Source organism: Falco biarmicus, chromosome 16 (genome assembly GCF_023638135.1).
Source record: "Falco biarmicus isolate bFalBia1 chromosome 16, bFalBia1.pri, whole genome shotgun sequence".
NCBI lineage: Eukaryota > Metazoa > Chordata > Aves > Falconiformes > Falconidae > Falco > Falco biarmicus.
In genome coordinates, this window is record NC_079303.1 from 9,136,964 (window position 1) to 9,161,214 (window position 24,251).

The following is a 24,251-nucleotide window of genomic DNA, read 5'->3' on the forward strand; positions in this document are numbered from 1 at the left end:
TGCCGCCAGGCTGTGCCCTGGGGACTGCCTCCATCTCCCTGGCGCAAGCCCGGGAATGCCACCACAGCGCTGTGAAGCTACGGCAGCACGCACACGGGGACCAGACCTTCCCGCTCACCTGCTCCTCCTCAAGGTACTGCTGGTCAAACTCCAGCGAGTAAAACTCGATGGGAAACTCGCACGGGTTCTTCACCACCACTGTCCCCTCCGCCCCACGGCTGTATGGCAGCACCGGTCCCAGCTCAAGCACTGGGGGGCTGAACTCCAGCTGCGGCTCCAGACCTTGTCCCGAGACCTGCAGCTGGAGGTGCTGGCTGCTCTGGCAAATGTTAATCTTCAGCCTCCTTCTGTAGGACCTCTGAAAAGAGAGAAGCACAGAAAGGTCCTGCACTAAGTCCCAGGTGACAAGGGCCTGGAATTCAACCCTTGCCCCAAGGTCAGCGGTGTCATCAGTACCTCTAAGGTGAATGGAAAACAGGTATTTAATTATAGCAGAGGCTGCAGCACCTGCATGCTGGCTCCGGGTAACTGGGATGGATCCTGGGTGAGGTGTAACTGGCTGTTTGGTGTCAGATCTGAAACAGTCTGTCACACGTTTTCACCCAGTCACGAGGGAGCGCAGTGCTCGTGAGAAAGGTCCTCGGGGTTACGCTGCCCAGACACAGCTGCGGCACTGCTGCATCAGGCAAACACCAGCCACGCAAGAGGCAGATGAGCTCCCGCTGGCTAGAAATAAGGGTCATCTTCTCTGCTCAGCGTTTGGCTCTGGCCAAAGCCCAACACAAGCTGGTTGCATCCCTACTAGCAATTCTACCGTCCCTGGGACTGTTCCCAGGCATGGAAGCACTTGTGTCCATGCTGTCACACACTGCCAGCTTCCAAGTCACTGTGGCCACATGCAAACTGCCTTTGGGAATGCTCCATCGCTTAAGCTGACTCCCAGACCGCATGGGAACACGCAGGCAGGTTGGGCCAGAGCCACAGGGACTGCTGGCAGCGTACCGCTACAGGTGACAGTCCCGCCGTGCCCAGGAAGGTGTCTGGCGGCTGTTTTGTCTGCTGGTACCGGCAGCAGGATTAGCCCAGGTTGGCCCTTCCAGGGTTGTCCCCTGCGAGCATGCCAGCTGCTCTGCGCCGGGGCGTTGCAGCCTGCAGATATGCCCACACCAGGTGGAAGATGAGGGGAAACAGGTGGATCTCCTCCACGTGCCGAGAGGGAGCCACACCGCCGAGCCTGGATGCTCCCTGTGCAACTCCCCGTGGGGATTCCAAAGCGCTTCTCAGAAGTGCGCGCTACAGGGGAAACTGGGGCACAGTGGGTACGGGGCTGGCAGAAAGCTCCATGCGGAGGCCAGACCTCATCCCCTGCGCTGGGCTCTCATTTCCACACTGCCCTGCCAGACCTCCGCGGGGTGACACCTGCCAATCTCACCTCTTCCACGGGTGAAAACCTGACTCGCATGTTGCATCGCTGTCCAGGAGCGAGGGTTCCGGCCGAGGGCAGTGCCTCAAAGACACGGGGCTTGGCTTCCAACTCCTGCAGCAGCTTCCGATGCATGCTCGCTGACAAGCATTTGTCCACCTGGGCACAGAAACCAGGCGTGTGAGGTGGCCTTTGTGGGGACAGACTCTTGGTTCCTGCCGTGCTCTGAGATACTGTTACAGTGCGGAGAGCACCCATGTCCAAACCAGACGTGGCCACCATAACCTGGTGGCACCATAAATGGGAGCAAAGATGTGTAGGCAGGGCAGGCAGATGGGGAGGCACTGTCCTCAGAGGAGGAGGAATGGCTGAAGATGGCAGAGAAGTGAAGCATCAGCTAACGAACAGGTCCAGGCGAAGCAGCCTTGCTCCGTACCCTCAGAAGCTTCCTCAGCCCAGCTGTAGCCCAAGCGCCCAGGCAGCCACGGGGGCAGAAAGGGCAAGAGAGGCAAAGAAAACCCAACCAAGAAGTTACGTGTCACACGTTGTCTGTGCTTTACCTTAACAGGCTCGTGCACGGTGACGAACCATTGACAGGGGACCTGGAGCTGATTGTGGAGCTGGACAGTTTCTTCCCGGCACTGCCCACACTGGACAGCGGAGAACTCCAGCCTGTCCCTGGAGAGGCAGAGGGACGGCACAGTCACGTCGGCACGGAGGCGGACATGGAACGTGGGGCCACCTGCTACCTAGTGAAGGACAGAACATCCAGCTGAGAGACCAGGTGACATCTGCGGCTGTGTCCAGCCTGCTGCCTGCCCCAAAAGGTGGTACCTTGATGGGCAGGAGCACGTCCACCTCTCCCAGTGGCAGGTTGGCGCTTTGTGGGTCAAAGCGCACTCTGAATGTCTTAGTCCTGCAGCAGGGCAGGCACTTCACATGGTCCAGATCCACGCTGAAACCTTGAACAGATGAAAATAAAGCAGCTGAGATACATCTCATGCCGCTTGTGTGTCACAAGCACGTTAAGGCCACGCGGGTGTCCTGGCTGGCAGCTCTGCGAAAGACCCCCTTGTATCCCCGGAGAAGCCTGCTGCTCTTTCTCCCTTGTCACCGCCCAAGGAGAAAGCGTTTTTGCAGCCAGAATCCAAGGTCCACATGGTAAAAATGAAACCCATCAGCTGAGCTTCAGCAATTCCTTCCTTGGGCATCTCAGGGAAGGAGGCACAGACCTCCCCAAAGGAGAATTTCCAACGAAGGTTCCCCCATGCTGCGGTGTTCCCTGGACAACAACTTAGAGAAGACACCTGACCACCCCTCAGACACAGCAAGTCACCGTTTGATGGGACACAGCCTTGCCTCAGGGCCTGTCGTGGAAGCCTGTTTTGATACACCAGAGGATCTCACAGGCTCTTTTCTCAATAAAGGCTCAACTGAAGGGCTATGACATCATGAAGTCTAAACAAAGCACTTCCAAACCACAAAGGGTCCCGTCCGTTTGCAACATGAGCCCACAGAGAGCACAAAACCTCGGCTGTCACTCATGGTAGCCAAGAGCAGAAGATGATGAGAGGTGACCAAGGTGATCAGCCCACCTAGTCCCTGAAATGAGGTGTCAGGGCAGTCCCAGGCAGACCAGGTCTCTGGGCACTGCTGGCCAGGAGAATTCAGGCTCTAAAGCACCGAGCAGGGGGCAGTCAGGAAGAAAAAAGCTGTACAAACAGGCACTCAACCCCCCCACACACCCAGTGACTTAAGCTCATCTGTCAAGCCCACGGGAAGTCCCTCCAGCACTGGTTACCTGTGCCACACAAGACACGTCTATCGGCGAGGAAGGACACAGGCAACCGCCCGGGGTTGGTGATCTTCACAAGGTGTGTGCGGACGGTACCAGGAATGACACAGCCAAAGTCCAGGATGTACTCAGGCAGCTGAACTCTGAAAGGAATAGAGACATTCCTTAAACCACAGCCCGGCTACATTTCCAGGTGGACAGAAGACACAAATAAAGTGGGTATTTGCTGCTGTAAAAACCCAGCTCAAGCCTGTGAAAGCCAAGGCCTGACCACCTGGTAGTAACACTTTGGTAAGTCACGGAGGGTGCAGGTCCTAGGTTTTATCAGCTACCAACGGGACCTCAACATAAAATTGTGTTTAACTGGTCGCAGCTCCTCGGCTACAAAGAGCCACTGTGGCTAAGTCCACCAGACCTCCACTGGCCTCAGTGGAACTGCTAACCTGGTGTACAGCCCAAGCCTGAAATCGCTTCAGGACCTTGCAATGAGATTTGCCTGCACAGGCAATCTTCCCTGCTCTGCAGCCAGGTCTGTCCCCAGAGCAGCCCCGGGAAAGGCAGGAATCGACACCTACAGCGTTCAAGGGCAGCTCCTTCTCCAGAGCAATCCCACTCGGGAAAGCGCATAAGTGGTCTGTTTTGCAGAGCATTTTCTTCCTGAACCGGAGCCTACCGTGCCCCTGCCTCATCAGGAAGGAGCAGAGGGAAGGACCAAGGCACCCAGGCAAGCCCTACGGTCCCACCAGCATCTACACCCCCTGCTTTAGGGTTTCTCAGCCCGTGCGATTCCCTGCTGGCTTTGCTTAGCGTGGCCTGTCAGTTGGAACAAAGATGCCAGCTTTGAGCTGCCTCTTTCAGAGCTGGTCAGCAGGGACGGTGTCTGTGCTGTCTGGAGGGGCTGGATGGTCTGCACTGCACCCCCTCAGCACTAAGAGCAGAACCCAGCATCTGTGGGGAGCTGAGCACCCCAGGGTGGCACTATGAAGTGAGGACACTCGGCTGCTCACAGGGAGCACGTCAGAGCTACCAGGGTCAGACCCTTTCTGCAGTGCCCAGCTACTGCCAGCTCTGCAGACACCAGGAGCTCTCGGGAGCAGGGGTGCACTGCTGGGTGTCACCCTTGGGGCACCTGGAGTCTCTACTAACTTGAGAAGCCTCCAACGAGCACGCTGGTCAAAGGCCGCTTCCTCTGGGGGACCGGAGCTGAGAGCTTTCTGCTGCTCCAGGGCATGTTCCTCTATCAGCAACTGCTCCATCTGCAGCTGCAGCTGCGTGTCCCACTGAGGAAAGGAAAGAGAGCGGCTGGTTAGCAAAGGTCCTGCCCAAGGCACAGGCTTGTCTCTGAGAGAGGATCCCACCCTGATCTTGTTGAGAGGGGCGATGGAGTCCCTCTGCCTCGCTGCTCAGCGTCTGTGACACCTCCTGCTCCCTTAGTCAAGACCTGATCTCAAGGGAAACAAACTCCTGCACCTTCGCCTGCCCAGTCACTGTCACAAAAGCTGATCTGGCCAGACAGACAGCCAGACAAGCCAGGAACCTTCCAGAGCTCCGAGTATTTGCCTGCCCCCAACCAGTGCCAGAGCAGCTTGGACAGCAGCTCTCTTGGAAAGGGAACCACGAGAAAGCTGACGCCTCTTGGAGATGACCGCTGACAGCACAGCCCCAGGGCGCAGTCAGGCTGCTGCTGGTAAGCTGGGTCGTGAGCAACAAACCCCTCAGCCACGACCCGCAGCTCCTTCAAAGTGCCAGGAACTCAGTCACTTGAGCACGGCCTTCAGGAGCTCTCCCTGAGGCAGTCGGGGAGCTGGTGCATCTGCTGGAGGGACAACAGCCAGAGCTGGGCAGCCCCTGGGGCAACGCTGAGCTGACACATGGTCGTGGCCAGGTGCGGGCAGGGAGGTCCCAAGTGCCAGCAGGGCCCCAGGAAGCCTGCTGCGGGGTGCCCAGGGCTCGAGTGACACAGGGGCAGGGTGGCACATGCCAAATGGGGCTTCTCACCGCGGTGTCCGCATCGTCCCTGGGTGGCTCCGCGGCCGCCGCCTCCCCCAAAGCAACTGCTTCAGCTCGCTGGCTGTCCTTTGCCATCTTTTCTTTGGCCTCTTTGAGGACCTTCTCATATTTTGCATTTCCTGGAGGAAGAAGAGATCCACAAATAGAAGCGTGGATGCCGTGCCAATCCCACTTAAGCTGGGAAGCCCCACTCCCCTGATGCTGGCCTCTCCCAGAAACAAACTCCTTGAGCAATCTATGGGAAGTGGATGCTGCTGCTCCTCTCTGAATCCTGACGTTCACTACCACCCACCTTCCCCTCTACAGAGGAGCATCCCATCCCCTGCAACGCCATGGCAAATCCAACCCTGCCAACATCCCTGCCAGCCCGCGTTACAGCTTCCCCAAGCTTTTCTGCCCAGCCGCCACCTTCCCAGGCCTCCGACAGATATGCTGGCAAGCTCTGCAGGGTGGTTCCTGGGGCAAAGCCCACATGGACTCACCTACTAGAGACTCAGGAAGCAACCCGAGGGTTGAGTGTTGCTCTGACAGCCCTGAAACCTCCAGGCTCAGTGGGGGTGGGGGTGAGCTGCCCTGTGGGCATATGACATGGGGAAAAAGCCAGGGGACCTTCCTGCGGAGCAGAGAGGCAGTGCTCACCGCTGATGTTCCTGGGCAGGTCCAAGCAGATCCTGGGAAGGGTCCCTTCTCCTCTCAGGGTGATGCTTGCTGGTTCCAGGTGACCCACTTGAATCTGCAAAGCCCTGCAGAAGACTCCAGGCACTCCTGGCAGGTAACAGACTTTGAGCACTTGCTCCTTGCCAGGTCCAATGTAACCCTGCAGGGCACGGGAGACAAGAGAGGGAATGCACCAAAGAGCGTTTGGTGGGGGGACGGCTCAGGCGACAGACACACTGAGAAGAGAAAACAGCTTCTCCTATGGAAGAAAACGTCAGACAACATGGCCTTCTGGCTTTCTCGTATCCTAAAAGCTCGAGTCTCCTACACCAGGGTGCAGTACGTCCTTCAGAGGGCTCGCAAGGCTGCATTCCCACAGCACAGACCGCCCTTTGCTCAGCAGGAGCGCAGCTCTGCTGCTCACAGCGCTTACCCTCTGCTAGCAAGAGCCAGACTGAATAAAGAAAAGCTCTTTTACCAGCTGCTGTGGAAGACGAGCTAAAGCCCATGCCCTCAGCAGGGCCAGCAGCTCCTCACACTGCACGTCAGTGGTTCCCAGGCTGCTGCTGAAGGGCCTGACTCATTCATCATCCCAACCAAACATCTCCTGCCTGCGTGGTTACACCAGGGGTGCGTGAGCCCATCCAGACTCACAGCGACCTGCAAACATACATCTCTGGAAATGCAGGAGCAGACTAGGACAAATTCTAGGGAAGAAGGTGTTGCTGGGAAGGACATCTCCTCTCTGGGCTTCCAGAAAGGCTCTCCAAGCCTCAGGCTGGGCTCACGCCAGCCACATCGAGAGCAAATGGAAGCAGACAGCAGCATGGCTCTGGGTGACCGGGCACAGACGCAGACGCCTTTGGCTCGCCCTCTGCACGCTGGGCTGGACCCTCGGCTCCCCTTCACGCTGCAGGGGAAGCCGCTGAGTGGGACAGCTCCTGCCACTTGGTCCCCTGAGCCCGTACTCCAGCGCACAGCGCAGCTGCAGCAAAGGTGAGCCCTGCCAAGCTGCCAGCACCCACGCTGCTGCTGCAGCAGCTGGCTGCACGGGTCCAAGCAGAGCTGCGTCTTCGGAAGCCCGCGGGAAGAGGGCATCAGTGTGTCATCCCTTGTAGGAGACGGGCACGAAAACAATGTGAAAGCCATTTGGCTTCCTCTTCCCCTTGCAAAAAGAGACAAAGGTAAGAACGCTGCTTCAGCTCAAAGACATCCACGCGGGACTAAGAAGCTGGGGCGCCGGGATGCTGCAAACTCCTCTCCTGGCTGTTCCAGCCCCGATCCTCCCTGACCCCCTCGCTGCCCCACAAAACTGCTGCAAAGCAGCAAAGCTGGAGGAGGGACCAATACAGGGGCTGCTAAAATTTCTGGCAAAGCAGCTTCATGCCCAGGCAAGACAGTATTTCAGTCCTGCTTAGTGCTGGCAGGGGGCAGGTGGGGTTTCTTACAGGCAGGGACAGGGAGTACGCCCTGCTTGACCACACAACCTGGGGAAGGTGACCCTCACAAGAGCCTGCACCATCTGGCTCCAGTGTCGGCACAACCACAGAGCTCAGCACTCGGGGTCCAAAGAGCTACCGAAGCCCTCGTGCCTCCCGCCGGCGGCTGCTGCAGGATGCCAGAGCCACCCACCAGCAAAGGCCATGAAGGGGCTCTAGTAAGACCGCGCTTGCTCGACCTTCTCTGCCACCCAGCAGCAGCTGCTTACAGCCCTGGCTCTCCGTGCTGGTTTTGTGGCTCTGTCTTCCTTTTCTTTTTTTCCACCCACCCCACCACCTTTTTTCCCTATAACCCTCTCCTGGGCAGCCTGGCCAGGGTGAATCACTCGTGCTACTCACCGTGCTGGGCACGGCCAGGGGCACGCCGAGCGGAGGGCTGTCCGCAGCGGCTGCGCTGGAGCCGAGCACCACGTAGGTGAATCCCATCTTCCCTCTGTTCTGCAGGGTGACCTCCGCTTCCCTGACTTTGTTAAACAGCTGGAGAGAAGACAGAGGAGCGGGAAGTTACAGACGCAGGTCTACTGCTGGGAGTCTCCTTCCCTTTTCCCTGGCTTGAAAGCACATGAACACAGCGCAGAAGCAGGGAGCGCAGAGGAGGTACAGGCACTGCGGTGTCCTGGGTTAACCTGGGCAACCCCCAGCCACAGGGTACCTCTTAGCCCTACGCAGGAACACTATCGACGGCAGCACGTAGAGGTGCAGTAATAAATAAACCAGGGGATACAAGCCCCCTGCTCTTTAAGGTGTCACCTAACAGCCAGCTGAAACAAAAGAGGAGGCATCGAGGCATTTCAGAACAAGAGGCACCTGCATACAAGTATTTGCAGGCAAAACAGAAGCAAAAGTAGAGACAGACAGGGCAACAGCCAAACAGGGCCAACAGCTGGAAGGGTCTGTGGAGATTTTAACTGAAAAGGAGTGCCAATTGTTCTGGGACATTCTCGCCAGATGCAGTGACTGGAAGCCCAAGTTAACTTCCTCCCTGGTTTATTTTGTTGATTAATCAAGAGCATTAAAAGAAAGCATCTCCTTGGACCTCAGGCTTTAGGAACGGATGGGCGGATGAGGGTCCTGGGGACATGTCCCTTTGGAGATCACCACGGGGTCCCTGCCTGTCCCGGGAGGCAGCGCTCGTTACCTTGAAGAGGAGGAAATCCCAAATATGGGGGGGTAGAGATGGCCATTAAAAAACAACTCTGATGCAGAATGTATCACCCAAAGGCAGTACTTCCAAGCGACAGAGCCAACAGAGTAGCTGGGAAGGGAAGAGCGCCCGAGACCTCGGTGGGCAGCAACGCGCCGGCGACAGTTCCAAGACAAGGACCTCTGCCAAGAGAAGCGTGCGGTACCTGCAGCCCGCAGTCGATCTCCGTCACGTCAAGGAAGTAGTTGATGAGCGAAGCCTCCCCACTCAGCGCAATCTCGTAGGTCGGGCCTCCCTCCACACTGCACAGCGCCGTGACACGGGCAGCAATGTTTGTGCGGCCAACGAAGGTGAATGTGACGCGCTGGCTCTTGCCCGGCGGCAGCACGCCGTACAGTGGCAGGACATCAAAAACCTGGAGGCAGGGGAGGAGAGACAGAGATGTCGAGCGTGGAAATTGATGCAGAAGAGCAGCCGTGGCTTGGAGCAAAGTACAGATGTGGCTGGAGGGGCCTCTTCATCACAGGCGAGATCACCCTAATCTCATTCTGCATCCATTCCACTTACCGGTGGGAGAGACCCTGGGAAAAATCTTCTCCCATACTAATTAATGTATTAATACACTAAATTAATTTGGGATGTCTCCTGGCAGCAAGACATTCTCTCAGCTGAAGAACTTGCCTTTAAAAACACTTTTTACTGCCTTCAGAAACACACGAGACTTGGAGATGAGAGCCCTTGGAGCTGGGGGTGGACTCCAGCCCAGCTCGTCTGATTCCTGACACTTTTCACTCTCTCTCCGACCCACACACTGCTCTCGCAAAAGCTACTGCAAAAGCTACTGCAAAAATTTCCTACCGAGCACCTGATGAGCAACAAGATGAATACACCCTCCACAGGCGCTGCACAGGCAGGACCCTCGGTCAGCCCTACATGGCCGGTTGCTTCAGCAGCGCTGCGCAACGTGCTGGGAGGGATGCGAGGCCACTCCGTGAGCAGCACCGAGGGCCACCAGTGGCAGCAGGGGCTACGTAACTGTTTGCCACGCTGGGAACGGGGAAGTGAGACAGATGCCCACTTACCTCCTCCGCTCCCGAGGGGAGGGGCTCCACCTCCACAAACCGCATCCTTTCCTGGGTCCTCACCGGCCTCCGACTTTCCAGATCCACAGCAGCGGACGGCAGCAGCTGGAAAACAAGCACCATGGGCTACAGGAGGCAGCTGGCTGGGCTGAGGGGGATCACTGTGCTGCAGGCTCCACCGCCTCATCGAGCCAAGAGCAGCTAAGATGGGACACAGGCACACACCAAGTACGGGGACGCCTGTGCCATTAGCCGAGTGTGGGTCCAAGACCCGTGCGGATGAGACACGAGGTGCAGGTGGAGCCCGTGTCACACCGGCAGGTGGGCTCGGACCCACCGGCTTGCACGAGGAAGCGGGGTGCTCCCAGCACCCTGTCCTGGCAGGGACCTCGAGGGCACGTTGCACCCTCATGCCACCCCAGCTTTGCTCACTCCTGCCCAAGAAACGCACCAAACACCCCACCCCTGGACAGCTCAGGTTCTCCATGACAACAATAGGAATGCAGCTGCAAGCGAGAAGTGTCAAAAAGGGGAAATAAGGACTTCAGAAGTCCTTGGCACAGCTGTCCCATTTCAGGTGGTGCTTAGCTTTCCCCTTGTGCACTCGTCAGTGCCGGAGGGCTGAGGATCGCCATTTCTCTTGAATAACACCATCCTGAAAAAGGCAGCTGAGATGTTTTTCTGCCTTGCAGCAGCTGAGGGCTGGTGTTTAACCTCAGAGGTGCCATCCTTTAAATGGAACCTCGTCCCTGGGCTTCTGACCCCTATTTATAAGCAAGGGCTTTGTGATTGCTCTTGAAGTTTAAGAATACCTGCTGCTTCGGTAACATGAAGGAGGGCTTTGTGCTGGGGCTCTGACATGGGCAGGGTATGTACAGCACATCCTCAGGCCTAACCAGAGGCTACATCTCTCCAAGGAGATAAAGCACTGGGGAGGCTGAGCCTTCTCACATCTCAGTGCTCTTTCTGTTGTCTCCACATCTTCCAGCCTGCAAAGCTTTGCCAAGGGCATATTCCCAAAGACGCTAACCCACATCTTTCCCAGGCTTATGGTCTCCCACCTCCCCAGGAAGGCTACATGGACATTGCCTTGATACAGTGACACAAGCAGAAGACAACACTGCAACCCAGATGTATCCTTTGAAGCAATTTTGGATCCTACCTAGCCATATCCCCTTGAATTTCCCTGCTTTATCTGCGCATACATGGCAACAAAGCAGGGCACAAAAATGATTTCATGCTTCTATCTGAAAACATTCAGCCGCGCTGTTCTTTATGCCTACCAGGTATCCTTTTTCCTGATTCAGAAAACACGTGCAGAGCTACAACATTAAAACCACTGATATTTAGATGTCAGCAGGTGCAACCCCCCTCCTTGAACTTGACACCAACTCCGGCACTTTCAGAACCTCCTGTGCTCTCCTATATCCTTTTTTATTGCCCCAGGAGCAGCCTCTGTCCCACGCGAAGCAAAAGGTGCCATCAGCTCCCACTAGCACCGAGGCCAAGCCCCAAAGCACCGAGGCTCACCAGGAAGGTCAGCAGACCAAAGGCTGTTTCCCATACTAAGAGGAAAAGACAGCAACTTTGTCAAGTCTCCATTTATAAAAAGGCAGCTCTGTGGCCATCGCTGCAATACCGGGGCTCGGGCGAAGGCAGAGACGTGACAACGGGTGGCTCTAGCTGGGGCTGAGAAGGTGGTACATGGAGACCAGTACTGGGCAGGGCTTGACAGAGGAAGGGAACTGGAAGCCTCCACATCACGGTGCAGGTAAAACCCCTCCTTTCACAGTGCAAAAAAAACCCAGCCAAAAAACCCCAACCTCACCACAGGTCAGGAGGACCTGAATGGGCTTCTCCAAACAACACTACCCTACTTGTCCCTCCCCATAAGCCCCGTGTCCAGCTGCTGGCCCTGCTGCCCAGCCCACTCTCAGGGCACATGGCAGCAGGGCAGCAAAAAAGGGACGCTACGCTGGCACCAGCACGGCTTTTTGGTGGCAAGCTGGGGGAGGCAACGCAAAACAGTGAGCGTACAAGAAAATCTACCTTTGCTTCCAGGGAGTCCTCTGCATCTGCTGGCTCTTGGGCAGGATCCCCCACTGCTCCCAGGGCTTCAGCTGGCTCCTCTACGCATCCATCACTGACACTGCTCTCTGCAGATGCCGAGTGCTCCGAGCAGGCTCCCTCCTCCTTCGGTGGCTGGGGTTTGATGAACAGTTTAGGTGCTGGAGGGCTGAACCTGGAAGAAACCGTAACTTCCATCATGAAGCTGCAGTAGGAGGGAGGAAGACCTGGACAAGCAGCTCCTTGGCAGGACGTGGCCCCTGGGTGGGCACTGGTGCCGCCAGCCCAGGAATGGATCCGACCTGGCAGCTCCAGAACCAGGATGCAGCAGGTCAATGCTGGGGGCTGCCCAGGGACAACGCTGGTCCAGCAGTGGCAACTGCTTGCCATGAGGAACTGCAGATATCAGAGGTGAACACCTTGCAGGGAGACAAAAGGACAAACTGCACAAAAAGGTGGGACTGAGACACAAAGGGGCAGATCTGGATGGCGATGCGCCAGCACAGACCCAGCGCCGCAAGGAGGTTTTCAGCTCTTCTAGGTATTTACCCTGAATTCTCCCCTGGGCGGTTACGCACAGCTGCGGGTCAGGACCAGCAGCGGCGATGGCAGGAGCAGGGACGGAGCCCGCCGCCTGCTGTGCCTGAACCCCGACAGAGCCGGCACGAGCCCAGCACGGGACACCTTCGCACACGCAAGGAACACGGGAAGACACGTCAAGCGGCTCCAGGCAGAGACTCGCAATTAAACAGCCCATTGATCCCCGATGAGCACCAAAGCAGCCGCGATTAGTACTTTGGGGAAGGAAACGCTGGTCATTTTTAATCAATCTATTCCAATCGCGACACCGAGATTCAGCTCCCTGCCGTGCCACAGGTACTCCTTGGCTGCAAAACAGCAGCTCGAACCGCACCTCGCGCCACAAAGGCTGCAGCTCTGCTGAAACGAGCTTATAACCTGTGTGGCACGTCCTGATGCCATCATTACCTCCCCAGCAGTTTCTAAACACAAACTGTTGGAGGACAAATTTGGCAAATGGTTCAGCAAAGCAGTTCAACCGCTCGTTTTGCAAACAGAGCCGAGTTTATCCTTTGAGCAACAGCAGCCAGTAAAAAGCATATGAGTTAACGTTTTCAGAATTCCCAAGTGACTCTGACTATGGTCCCTGTATGAAATTGCAGCAGGTGCTCACAGTAGCTCTGCTTGGATTTCCAACGCCACGTGGAGGGACGCGCTCAGGCCATGCCTACCTGCCGCTGTGCCTAGTCGTAAGCGTTCCCCCCGCCGTCAAACACGGCACATTTTTTACAGCTGGGAATTCAGTGCCTTGAACCACGGGCTCCAAACAAAGATTTGTCTTTAGTATCTAAGGCTGGTTTTCATTTCTGGATTACAGGCTCTGCTCTTCATAACCCGGAAGAGATCCCGCCTGACTTGCCCTCCCTACAGCGACATGCAAGAACACGGCTTGGCCCAGGTGAGCCCCTGACAGCCCTCCCTCCGCCTGCTGCTGGGACGCCACGGGGACCCCGAGCAACAGCTCGGCACCGTCCGTGGGGAAGAACAAACCAGGGCTGGAGGGGATGAAGGTGCTCGCTCAGCCCTGCAGCGCATCGCCCACCTACGGTCCCACCCACGCAACCTCTGCTCCTCTCAGCCCAGGCACCCGGGTGCATGTTGGGGGGCCCTGATGGGCGACCAAACTGCCCGACACCTCCAGCGGCCGCTGACTTGGGCAGCTCTGTAAGGATGAGATAAATCCAGCTCAGCTGGGACAGTGGTGCTTTTGGGCAGCCTGCAGCTGCACGCTACCTTTCCCTGGTGGCAGGGGAGATGCCCGCAGTGTCAGGCCACCAAGAGGAGCACCTCAACACCCTCCAGCCACGCACCAGCCCACGCACCCGCTGGGTGCCTGGGTCCGGCCGTCAACACGGCAGCTGTCCCAGAACCGCTCGCTACGATGCACATGGTGAGGAAATGAAACCGCAGCTCTTAGAGTGGCTCGTGATAAATACTGCGGCTGAGTAACAGCTCCCGAGGAGAGGGAAACCCCCGAGATGGAAAATCCATAATCATTTATTAAGGTACCTCTAGTTCTACAGAACGGTTTGAGGCAACTTCACCAGACTGTGGTGCCTAGACAACAACAGTATTTTTCCCTCTAAAGTAGAAGCCCTCTGGGACCCAGCGCTGGGAGATGATGCGATTAGCAAGTCCTGCTGCGGCGAAGCGTGAAGCAGCACAGCCAGGGACTCTTTCCAGTGGGGGAAAGTCAAAACGAACAACAATGAGCATCACATGAAAAGGAAGGGAGTGAGGAACCCGAGGTGTCAACAGAAAGCTGATCTCTATGACACGACATCTTCCTGGCACTGAAGGAAAGGGGGTTGGTCCTGGGAAAGAAGGGCAAGATGATGAGATGTTTGGCATCAGCCCAGGCTTGAGGTAACCCTTTCTCAGAATCAGGACCTTCTGGGCAGCCTCCAGCACTTTCAGAGCAAGGCTGTGAACGCAGGGATGAAGGCAAGGAGCAGAGAGCGGCTCCTCCACCTGCAGAAGGGACCAGCCCCAAAGCAGAGGGGCCAAAGGGCTGCGGAAGTGCCTCCACCAGCACGCTGGAGCGGAGATGAGGAGCCTCCTGACATAAGCAGGTCAGCCTGGGGCTGGAGGGGCTGACAGCAAGGTGTTAACCCCCCTGTGTCCATCTCACCCAACCTGACCACCCGTCAGATGAGACAAAATGGATCCAGGTATTAACAGGGGGGATTCAATGGCAGCACAGGCACACTGACAGCAGGGAGAGAAGAGTCCTTCCTGCTAGGGCCAGGACAGCCTTGTGCCACCCACCATCCGAACCGCTGAGACATTAGGAAAAAAATCATCTCAGCCTGTCTCTTGGTTTCTGAGCCTCCTAAGGACACAGCTTCACACCACTTCCCACACCCACCTCCCAAAACAGAGGAGCTAGAAATCACACCGCTTCTGCAAACTGCGCGTGAAGATTCAGGCAGGATGACGTGACCTTGCCAGCTCAGGCTGTGTGAGAGCCACCACCAGCAGGACAGACACCCCAGAACGGTGATCTGAAGACCCGAGGTCCCTGCAGGTCCTGCCAGCACCAAGGACACGTGCCAGGAGCCACCACCCCTTTGCATTAAATGCAGGAGTTTTAACAGCGCTGAGGCTGCTGCCCTGGTGCGTGGCACCCACACGCCCAGCATCCTTGCCCAGGCCCCCAGGGACCACACGCTGGTGCATCCCTTCGGCACAGCCAAAGCACCGGGGGAAAACAAGCCCCCCAACAAAGCCCGAGCTCTGTCACAGGGCAAAGCACCAGAGACCACGCGCCCCTGAGGCATCTAAACAGGCTTACGGACCCCGACGATGCACTTTGATTTGTCCTGCAGGCCAACAGACGCAGATTAAAAAGGGACTTTGGAACAAGCAAGACAGCTCAAGGGTGTTTGCAACTGAAAACAAAACAATGTGATACAGAAGTAAACTCAAAACCTGCCCAGTGCACCCTGTGGGAACACGCGGCTTGAGCTGGGCCACATGGCCAGCAGCTGGGGAAGGTGGTGGTGATGGTCTGCCCTCGCCAAGAGCAAAAACTAGAAACTGCATTTTGTCCCAATGCCCTGATGACTATTTCTTTGCTAGGATAAATTCCTCTGCTGAGCTAAGATTTGTGCATTTACTGAACCACCCATTGACATTCAGACCAGGCAGCGCAGAGACAGAGAAGCAACATCACTACAGTGAGATCCGACAGCTCCAACTGTCACTGTGCGCGCCCTGGAAATGACTAACCGCACAGCAATGGCTGGACTGTGTTGCTGATATGATTGCTCAAAGTAGCAGCAGTGACTAAAGAGTAAGGAGGAAAAAATGGGTTGAACAATTAGAAGAAACAAAAAAACCAAACCCACTTTAAGCACAAATAGTCTTGTCCAGGCAGAGAAACAACATTTTTCTCTCCTGGCCAAAATAAATGTGTGTGTCTGATTGATGCTGGGAGTCTCTGGCGATCAGCTCCAGCAAGGTTAGAAGTGTGGACGCTTCAATTCTATCGATCTCGCCTTCACGAGACCCGATGTTTGATTCCCTCGATGTCAGACCAAGTTAGTTTGATCTGATAATTTAGAATAGCAACAGTGCTTAATGTAGACCAGAAATAATATCTGACATGCTGCCCTTCTGCTGGGCTCTTAATGAGCCATCTGAGGTGTTAATAGCCTGGAGACCATCTTCATTTCCAGCCCTGACATGGAGAATCACATGGTGTCTGCCGAGGGACCCAGAGCGAGCACATTACTGCTGAATTAACATGCAGAGCAGAAAAGGGAGCTGTCCTAACGTCCACAGCACTAACGAGCCAGCAAAGGGGCTATGCCAAACCCTCTGGAGCAGGGGCTGCTATCCTGCCAGATGCTCAGCTATCCTGCCAGATGCTCAGGACCCTCAGCTGCTACCAACTCAGAGCTGGGTAACTCAGCGTCTGCCGGAAGAACCTGCAGGCTCAGGTCCAGCAAAGCTAGTTTAAGTGGAGATGGGGGAATTAAAAGCTGAAAACTGATTCAGCAGTCACATTTCCAAAACCCTAAAAAAAAAAAAAAAAAACAAAAACCAAACCAAACAGGCAACTGGCCAATAAGTGGCCCCAGAGGAAATTAATTCCACACAGGCTTTGCTCCAATGTGTGTGTTTCTCTGTTATCATAAAATATATGCATTGTTCTACCATCAACATTAGATTTTTCCCTTAGCTTGTAATTAAACCCTAATCTAATTTACCAGGAGATGACAGGGGCTTCCGAGCAAAGCTTACAGCCCTGTTACTCTTTCCCTGTCCACCTCCTTGCACCTGCTTTTGCAGACTTTCCCCTGCATTTTAGGGTCTGTTCTTGAAGGTGCCGCGCATGAAGGGCCACACCAGACTGGCCGTTCCCTGGTAAGACCCCGCTGTGAACGGGCTACCCCAGTGTCCACAGCTTCTCCCCCAAGCCCTCCTCACCGCCATAGCTAATGCCAGTGCCCAGTCTCCTCTAAGCCAAATTCCAACTCCCTAAACAAAACTGATCTCTGTTATTTGCAATAGCAGCACTTCAACGCGCAGTGGTTAACTTTGCTTGGTTTCCCAGGGCATTATGGAAAAACCAGTTGCTACTGCCATTAAAACCGCCCAGACTAGACTTCTGTACTACGCAGAGAGGCCACAGCGGGAGGAACTGCTAGAAATGTGTTTATAGACGTGCTGCAGCACCACTGCAAGAGTGCTCTTGGGCTTGGAAACCACTGACCAGGGCTGGATGCCCTGCCTCCCAGGGATGCTCAGACAAGCGCTCCCACTGACACCTGCAGCTGGACCTACAGCCCCAGCAGAACCTGCCGTTTTGGTGAAAAATGCTGAATCAACTGCACATCGCATTCACAAAACAGCTAACAGACAAAAACTCCCTTCTCCAGGGTGGTGTTTGCCTCAGGCCACCAGGGTCTGCGAGCACAGCTCTCCACAGCAGCTTTCCTTCCCGGGGAACCAGTACGGGGGCTACAGCAAAGCAGCAGCAAGGGACCGGGGCAGCAGCAGGTCCTTCTGGTGGCAGCGCCTATGTAGGCTCTTAGGATGAAATGACAACGTACAGGGTCGGCAGGGATGGAAAACCGGTGATGTTACCGTCCACGTGCCTAAGCGTGGCTTTGTAGCTCCAGAGGCACAGCAGGACTCCAGGGTATGGGCTAAGCAAAAAGCGTTAGTAGTGTCATACAGCCCCAGCTTGGCTGGAGAACATGCTCTCCCCTGCAGCGTCCAACCGGCAGAGATCACCTTTTCCCTGAGCATCTAGCCTGACCACGGCTGGCAGGTGTTATTCCCACCAGGGAGAGTTGAAAGCTGCTTGCCAGATCCCAGGCAAACAGCCTGGGTCTTTGCCAGGTACAGACAGGACACTAGGAAGAGGAGCTTCAAGGAGAGGGCAACGGTGCACATACCTCAGCTGGCTCGCGTGGCCGCCCGTCAGGAATGACCAGTGGTACCGGACGAGAAGCGGGCTGCAGTTGGTCATCTCAATGTAACGCTCCACCTCAGTGTCATTCAAGATGCACCCAAAGTCCACGGCCATGGTCTGGAACTGGAGATTTGGGAAGAAGACTTCTCCCCGAACAGTGACCTGCTCCTCGTGAGGATGCTCGAGCAGCTGTATCTTCAGAGCCTTCTCTGCCACCCAGCTATTCAGACGCTCCTCGTGAGCAGGGTTAAATCCGATGAAGAAATGACGTTCCTCCCCTACCTCCAGCTTCGTTGGCTGCAAGGAGATTAAAAAGATCAAACACCAGCGTAATGAAGTCCAAGGCTGGATAGCATGGAACACGTCAATGTCTTAAAGCATGACCTCAGCGTGGGCTTCTCAGCCCACCCTGCACGTTCTTTACAGCGAGTGCCTGACTGCAAGCACCACGCTCTCGTCAGACTATTGCAGGCTCACGTTTCTGCGCTTTGCATCGATACCAGGGGGAAATAAATATTGTCCTACTGAATTCTGGACCCACAGAGGCTCTGTGCTAAACACACAGCCGAACCAGCACTCCGGCAAGCCAGGGCTGCTGCCCTGACTCCAGAGAAACTCCTTTATCCTCACAGCACAAGTGCACCGGCACGGCAGCCTCAGCCTCGCAGGGGCCAGTCACCGGTGCGGCACAGGAACGGTGCCCGCACCTCCACCAGCGCGTGTCCAGCAGAGCCCATGTCCAGCGCCTTCCACCACCGACAGGGCAGGTGCCAGGCGACAGTGGGAGGAGCATCCTCAGCCTTCCCGAAGGCAGAGCTGCCCTCACAGAGAGCAAGCTGCTCTTGAGGTTGGCTGAGGACGGCTGCTGCAAGTCCCAGGAGATACCTCTACTCCATGGCTTGCCCAGCCCTAGGTGCCTGCTCCCTTCTCCTCATGGCTTTGAGCCACGAAGTATCTTCCCAACTCGGGTATTTTTGTTTCTTCCAGCAGCTCGCTTCAGATCTGATTGAGTTGGGGCCAGGCTACTGCTGACTCTACAGGAGACCCTGCCAGAGGACCTCCCAACAGGAACGCACCGCCACATCCCTCCTCCTCAAAGCCCACCGCGGGAAGGTCCTGCTCACCTGGACATCTGCAGGGAGGGGCTGCCGGGCCGCATCACAGACTCGGAAGGGTTGGTCTAAGGCCAGGACGACGCCCAGCGGCAGGGAGGACATGTTTTTTAAAGAAAGAGGCTTATGCTGTAGGCTGAGGACGTCACTGGGTAGCTACAGAAAGAGGAGACAAGAAAAAAACAACCTGAAGTGGCCACGCACCTCCCTTCCCTTCCGACGCATTTCAGAGTTTTCAACCCCAAAATTGCACACATCTCTTATTCACTGTCTGTATTAGTTTCTACCCTTCTACAAGGTTTTTCTTTCAGAACGTCAGGTGCTTTTCACGTTTAGAAACCACAGCATCCCCCAGGGGGCCGGGAAACAGTCTCACATACAGACGAGGGAACAGCACCTCGAGAGGAGGCAGCTGCTTGACCAAGGTCAAAAGCAGAAAGTGAACCCAGAGCGCTTGTCTCCAGTTTACCCTCTCTTGGGCAGAATGGCACAAGACGATTTTCACCCCCAGTCATTTCGTACAGCCTTAGTGGCTCCAGGAGCCTCATAAAAGCAGGGATGGCTAGTCAGAAGAGAAAAGCAAGCAGGATTTGGCCTGGAGGAGAGAGCCTGCAGTAGCCTAAGGTTAGCTTGGAACATTTACACGCACAAACAGCCAGCTAGAAACCTCAACGGTCTGGTTGCAACGTGTGTCCTGCTGTCCCTGCTCCAGTGACAAAGTGTCTGTAGCCTCACAGTCAAGCTCAGCCTAAGCTATTTCTTCCTGCTTATGCATCGCTCTGGCCTTCCTGCAGGGTTCACATCAACTAGGCAGCGGTTGGGAAACTAGTTCTGGATGTATCGATATCCAACAGCTGCAGTGTCATAGCACTCGATAAACCAGAGCACGGGGCATCAAGCAGAACACAGGCAGACATCAGGAACAGCTGAAAAGCTTCTCATTAAGTGTGAACCGCCCGCTCACAGGATTTTGTGCTTCTCTGGAAGCCTGGGAACCAGAGGAGAGGCCTGAAAATACAGAAACTAAATAATGGACAATCTTCTCTGTTTCAGACACCGCATTGGAGAGGGAAAGATGATGGAGGAGTCAGGAGCCAGAGACTAAAGGGCTCCTGTTTTGCATCGGTGTTGTCATCACTGCAGCTGAGGGATGACTGCAGGTCCTTTGAAGGAGGTGAGGCTGAGGGAAACGCAAAGAGCATCCATGCCAAGAGCAGGGAAGGCAGAGAGAGACAAAAGATGACAGTTTTCCTTCACCAGCCTGAGGAATTGGCAGGAAGCTCCATTTTTCTCAGCTTCCCTGCAGGATCGGCGTTCAGACATCCCCATGCCTTGGAGGAGCCTCAAAAACCTCCCTTCATCCTGACTACACAAATGCGTGTCTCTCTACAAGTGGCTACGATCCCCCCTCAGCGCAGCAGCTGCAATCTCAGCTTTACTTCGCTGAAGTCAGAAAACCATCTCATCACTAAGAATACCCTCACTTACTTCACAAAGCACCTCAGGAAGGGTGAGGAGGGGTTTAGCATCGCTCAGCTGCAGCGATCGGCTCTTCCCCCAGCAGCCCCAGCGCACAAGGCAGCTGTGCAACGGCCACGCTGCGCTCGCGGGTCCCACTGCCTCACCTGTGCCCTTGGCGCAGCAGCTCGATCCTGCCTCCACCTCGAGAAGGGCAGAGCTGTGACTGTCCCCGACCCCAGGGCAGCAAAATCACCATCTCTGTGGTAGAACCATCTCGTGGTAACGGCCAAAGCTTGCTCTGGCTCGAATCGATAGCCGAAGCCCCGTGGACTTGGGGAAGCGGTTTAACCATCCCCGTCCCCCCGTGTTTAACGGGCACGCACACCCCGCAGGCTTTCGGCCATCAGCCACGCTCTTCAATGCCAGGATGCAATCCTGAGACTTACCTTCTCCACCCGGAATGCGATTTCTCTGGTAGACACTTGCAGAACGGGATCAACGAACTCACACGTGACGTCCATCTGCATTATCTGTGCCTTCCCCGCCTTGCTCCCCACCACGGCGTGACACAGCAGCCGCTCCTTCACCACCTGCATGCAAGAGTCACGCGTCACCCAAGCAGGTGCTGGCAGGGCATCCACAAAACACGCTGCAGTTGCTAGCCACCCAACCACGGACCCTATTCCTGCCGCAACTTACAGCCACTGCTCTCCTCAATAGCCCCCTCCTCTTGTTATGCTGCATCCTATTTATGAGGGCACTCAGCTAGGCGAGCGATCAAGCCTTCTGCAAGCTGCCACTGAGGCAACCCTTGCAAGCACCTTTCAGATCATTAGGAACAGCAGGAGCTTCATGAAGATTCATTCCACATTTGCTTAAACACCTGGGCCCAGCGGTCCCAGAGCCAAGGAATGTACACCAGGGTTAGCTGGCAGCTCCTCTGCAGAGTTGGATTTCCCCTGGCCTGGAAAGAAGGGCCCGGGGGGGGAGAACACCCCGTGACCCTGCTGAGCTGCCACCCAAGGGTGCTGCCAGACCCGGCTGCCCTTGGGACACCAAGGCTGGCTGAGAGTCTGGGGTGAGCTGGTATGGAAATACCGACAACAAGTCAAGCTGTCAATTATAACGGTCCCTGGGAACACTTTCCCACGTGGATGAACGTCACTCTGACCATCAGGGCTGGCACGCACTGTTTTTCTCCTCCAGGACTCGGCGCTAGACAAGCCTCTGCCCATGTTTGTCTACAGAGGAAAAATGATGCTGCTCTCAGACTCTCCCTCTCTTCACAGGTTTGGTGCTTGGGTTTTTTTAACTCACTCTTTTCACCAGATCTATGACCTCACATGTTTTCATTTATTTACAGCCTCTGCTCCTAGCCTAAGCGTAACTTATTTTCTCCGCCCTTCCTTTCTGCCTCAGCACACGACACCCTGTAACCTGCCCTCTGCTTCTGAAGCAGCAACATTCCCTTCAGCCCGCATTTTGGTACCAGCGAGCTGGGTTTATGGTGGCTATGGAAACACTGATGGCGGCCAGCAAGGAAAGCAGCCGGTGCTGCCATGGCAACTTGTGGCATTAAAACAGTTTCTGGAAAGCGCTTGCTCCTCTTCCCAAGGCAAATGTCAAGGGGTCGGAAGAAGCCCCAGCGGAGGTGACCTGGTGGGGAGGGCGCAGCCCTCGTGGGGCACCTCACCTGGGGAGTGCTGGAGGAGCCTTCCAGCACCATCTCCACAGTCTTGCCCGGCATCAGCTCTGTCCTCAGCGGTTGAAGCTTAAACACAGGGCAGGCAGGTTTGGGGCTCTGGGAGGAATCTGTGCCCTTGGTGTTACTGATGGCACGGAGACGGTCACGATGGCTGAACGTGGGGAAGCCTTCTGTTGACCAATACAGCTGGTGGGTGCGTCGTCCTCTGTTTGTCATCTTGAAACGGTAACAGCAGCGATCAAAGCTAGAAGACAAGCAGAGATGGAAAACGTTATGGGAGCTGCTATTTCCCAGCGGTCACCCAGCTTCAGCACCCCGATGGCGTTATCTGACCACACGCCCAGCAACAAAACCACCTCTGAAAAGGCTGACCTAGCTCAAAGCTTCAGCCAAAGCCAGACCTCGGCTGGCCCGAAGTTCAGCATCCAGCAGCTGGTCAGTTTGTGTACAGCAAGGAAAAGCTTCGCAAAGATCCATCACCTCAGGTACTCGCGAGCAGAGCATCACCCTTTGGTGCTCAGCACTCAGAGGGTTTTCCCAAGGTGCGTCCTGCAGGTCTCCCTGCACCAGGCACGAAGCTGGTCTGCCCTGGCTGCAGGTGGGTGGACGAACAGCTCTGCTGCCATTTCACCTGCCCCTGGGGAGCTGCTGCCTCAGGTGGCTTCCTCTGAAGATGCTACTGGGGAGCTGGCAGGGTGCAGAGACTCATCTGGAGATCTGGGCACCAGTTATCCCACCGTCGGGGCCCATCTTACCCCCCTCACTCCCCCATCTCTTAGGGAGCATCCAACTCTCCCTGCCCCCAACGCATCAGCTGAACAGGGCAGATGGTTTTGTGTCTTCGGAAGGTAAACGCACTGTGAGAACGCAGGATCAGCATAAGCTTCGCCCAAGACAAACACAGCAACAAGACCCGGTCTACCAGCTGAGGGAATGGAGTGACAACAAGAGATTGACCTCTACAGCTAGATATAAACCAAAACGAATATTCCATGGAAATTGGTTCCATTATGTAAAGAAACACTAACTGCAGGCCAGCGTGGAATAATTATTCTACCCTCTATAAATCTGAGCACCACCAGGAACAGAATTGTTCCTACAACAGTTATTGGGTTTTTGAAAGGTACAGAACACGTGGCTTGCAAAATGCACGTCTGCCACAAGCAGCTAAACACCAACACAGAAGTGACAGATTAGAACAAACGAGTCTTTGAAACACACTTCACAAATGATGTGTACAAGGCTTAGTATGAACCGGTTTTCTGTTGTGGACAGCGGCAGATGAAGGCTAGGGGAAGCTCTGGGTAGATGCCTGATTTGTGGCTCTGGGAAAGCCCACCTCATCTGGGATGTCACCTGGGTCCCCCCAGCTCACCTGGTGGCAGCTCTGCACCCGCTGCCAACGGCGGCTCCCAACTAGCTTGCAGGCAAAGACACGAAGGGGGGCAGAGGACGACGACAGCAATCCCACCCACACTCTCCCCTCCGCTGTGCAGCCCATCTGTGGCTGCACAGAGCACAGGGCACGCTGGCCAAGTGCCAATCTCCCTGTAATGTCCCTGCTTACCTGGGGGGCTTGTGGGTGCACATTTAACACACCCCAACACCCCACCCCACCCCACTAATCTAGCCTAAATGCTTAAGGCAGCATCAACCTCCTCTTTCTAGCCCAAAATTTAGGTATCAGAGCATTGTGGAGCCTCTTTGCAGCCAGCAAAAGGAACAGGCACTTGGAGAAGAGTATTATTCTCGTCCCAAGAGGACTCCAACAGCAACAGCGCTTTGAAAAGGCTTATTTTCTCTCCCATTTATAAGAATGTAGCCAGTTTCAGACACACGCACTAGGATCCGCGAATGCCCCCTCCCGAGCTAAGCTCTTTCAGGCAGCACACGCAATTTATCCCACCCAACCTCAGCCAACCTCTCCTCCTCTCCCGCTCAGAGCTGCTCCTGCAGGCACCCTCGCTCGCTTCTGCCTCGGGCTGCCGCCGCCGCAGTGCTGGCAGACCGCAAGGAAAGCGGGCGGGGGAAACGAGGGAAGAGCAAGCGCCTCTAAAGAGCGGCCCAGCCGGGGAACCGGGGAAGACGAGCAAACTGATGGATGATACAGGGCAAAGAAACTCGGCAGCTCCTGCAGGACTCCCAGGCACAAGGGAAATAAACCAGCACCATTAATTCAGTCGAGGAGTTGCTAACAAGCTACCACCAAGGTTTTCCACTCTTGCGAGAGAATAGACCATAGCGACTGGAAAGGTAAGCAACGTTATTGCAAACAGAAATATGTTTATACTT

General features: G+C 55.6%; 1 pseudogene; it reads right to left on the reverse strand.

Annotated features, from left to right (window-relative positions):
- The window catches only part of LOC130159856 (hydrocephalus-inducing protein-like), a 100,064-nt pseudogene that overhangs the window by 24,456 nt on the left and 51,357 nt on the right, over positions 1 to 24,251 (reverse strand).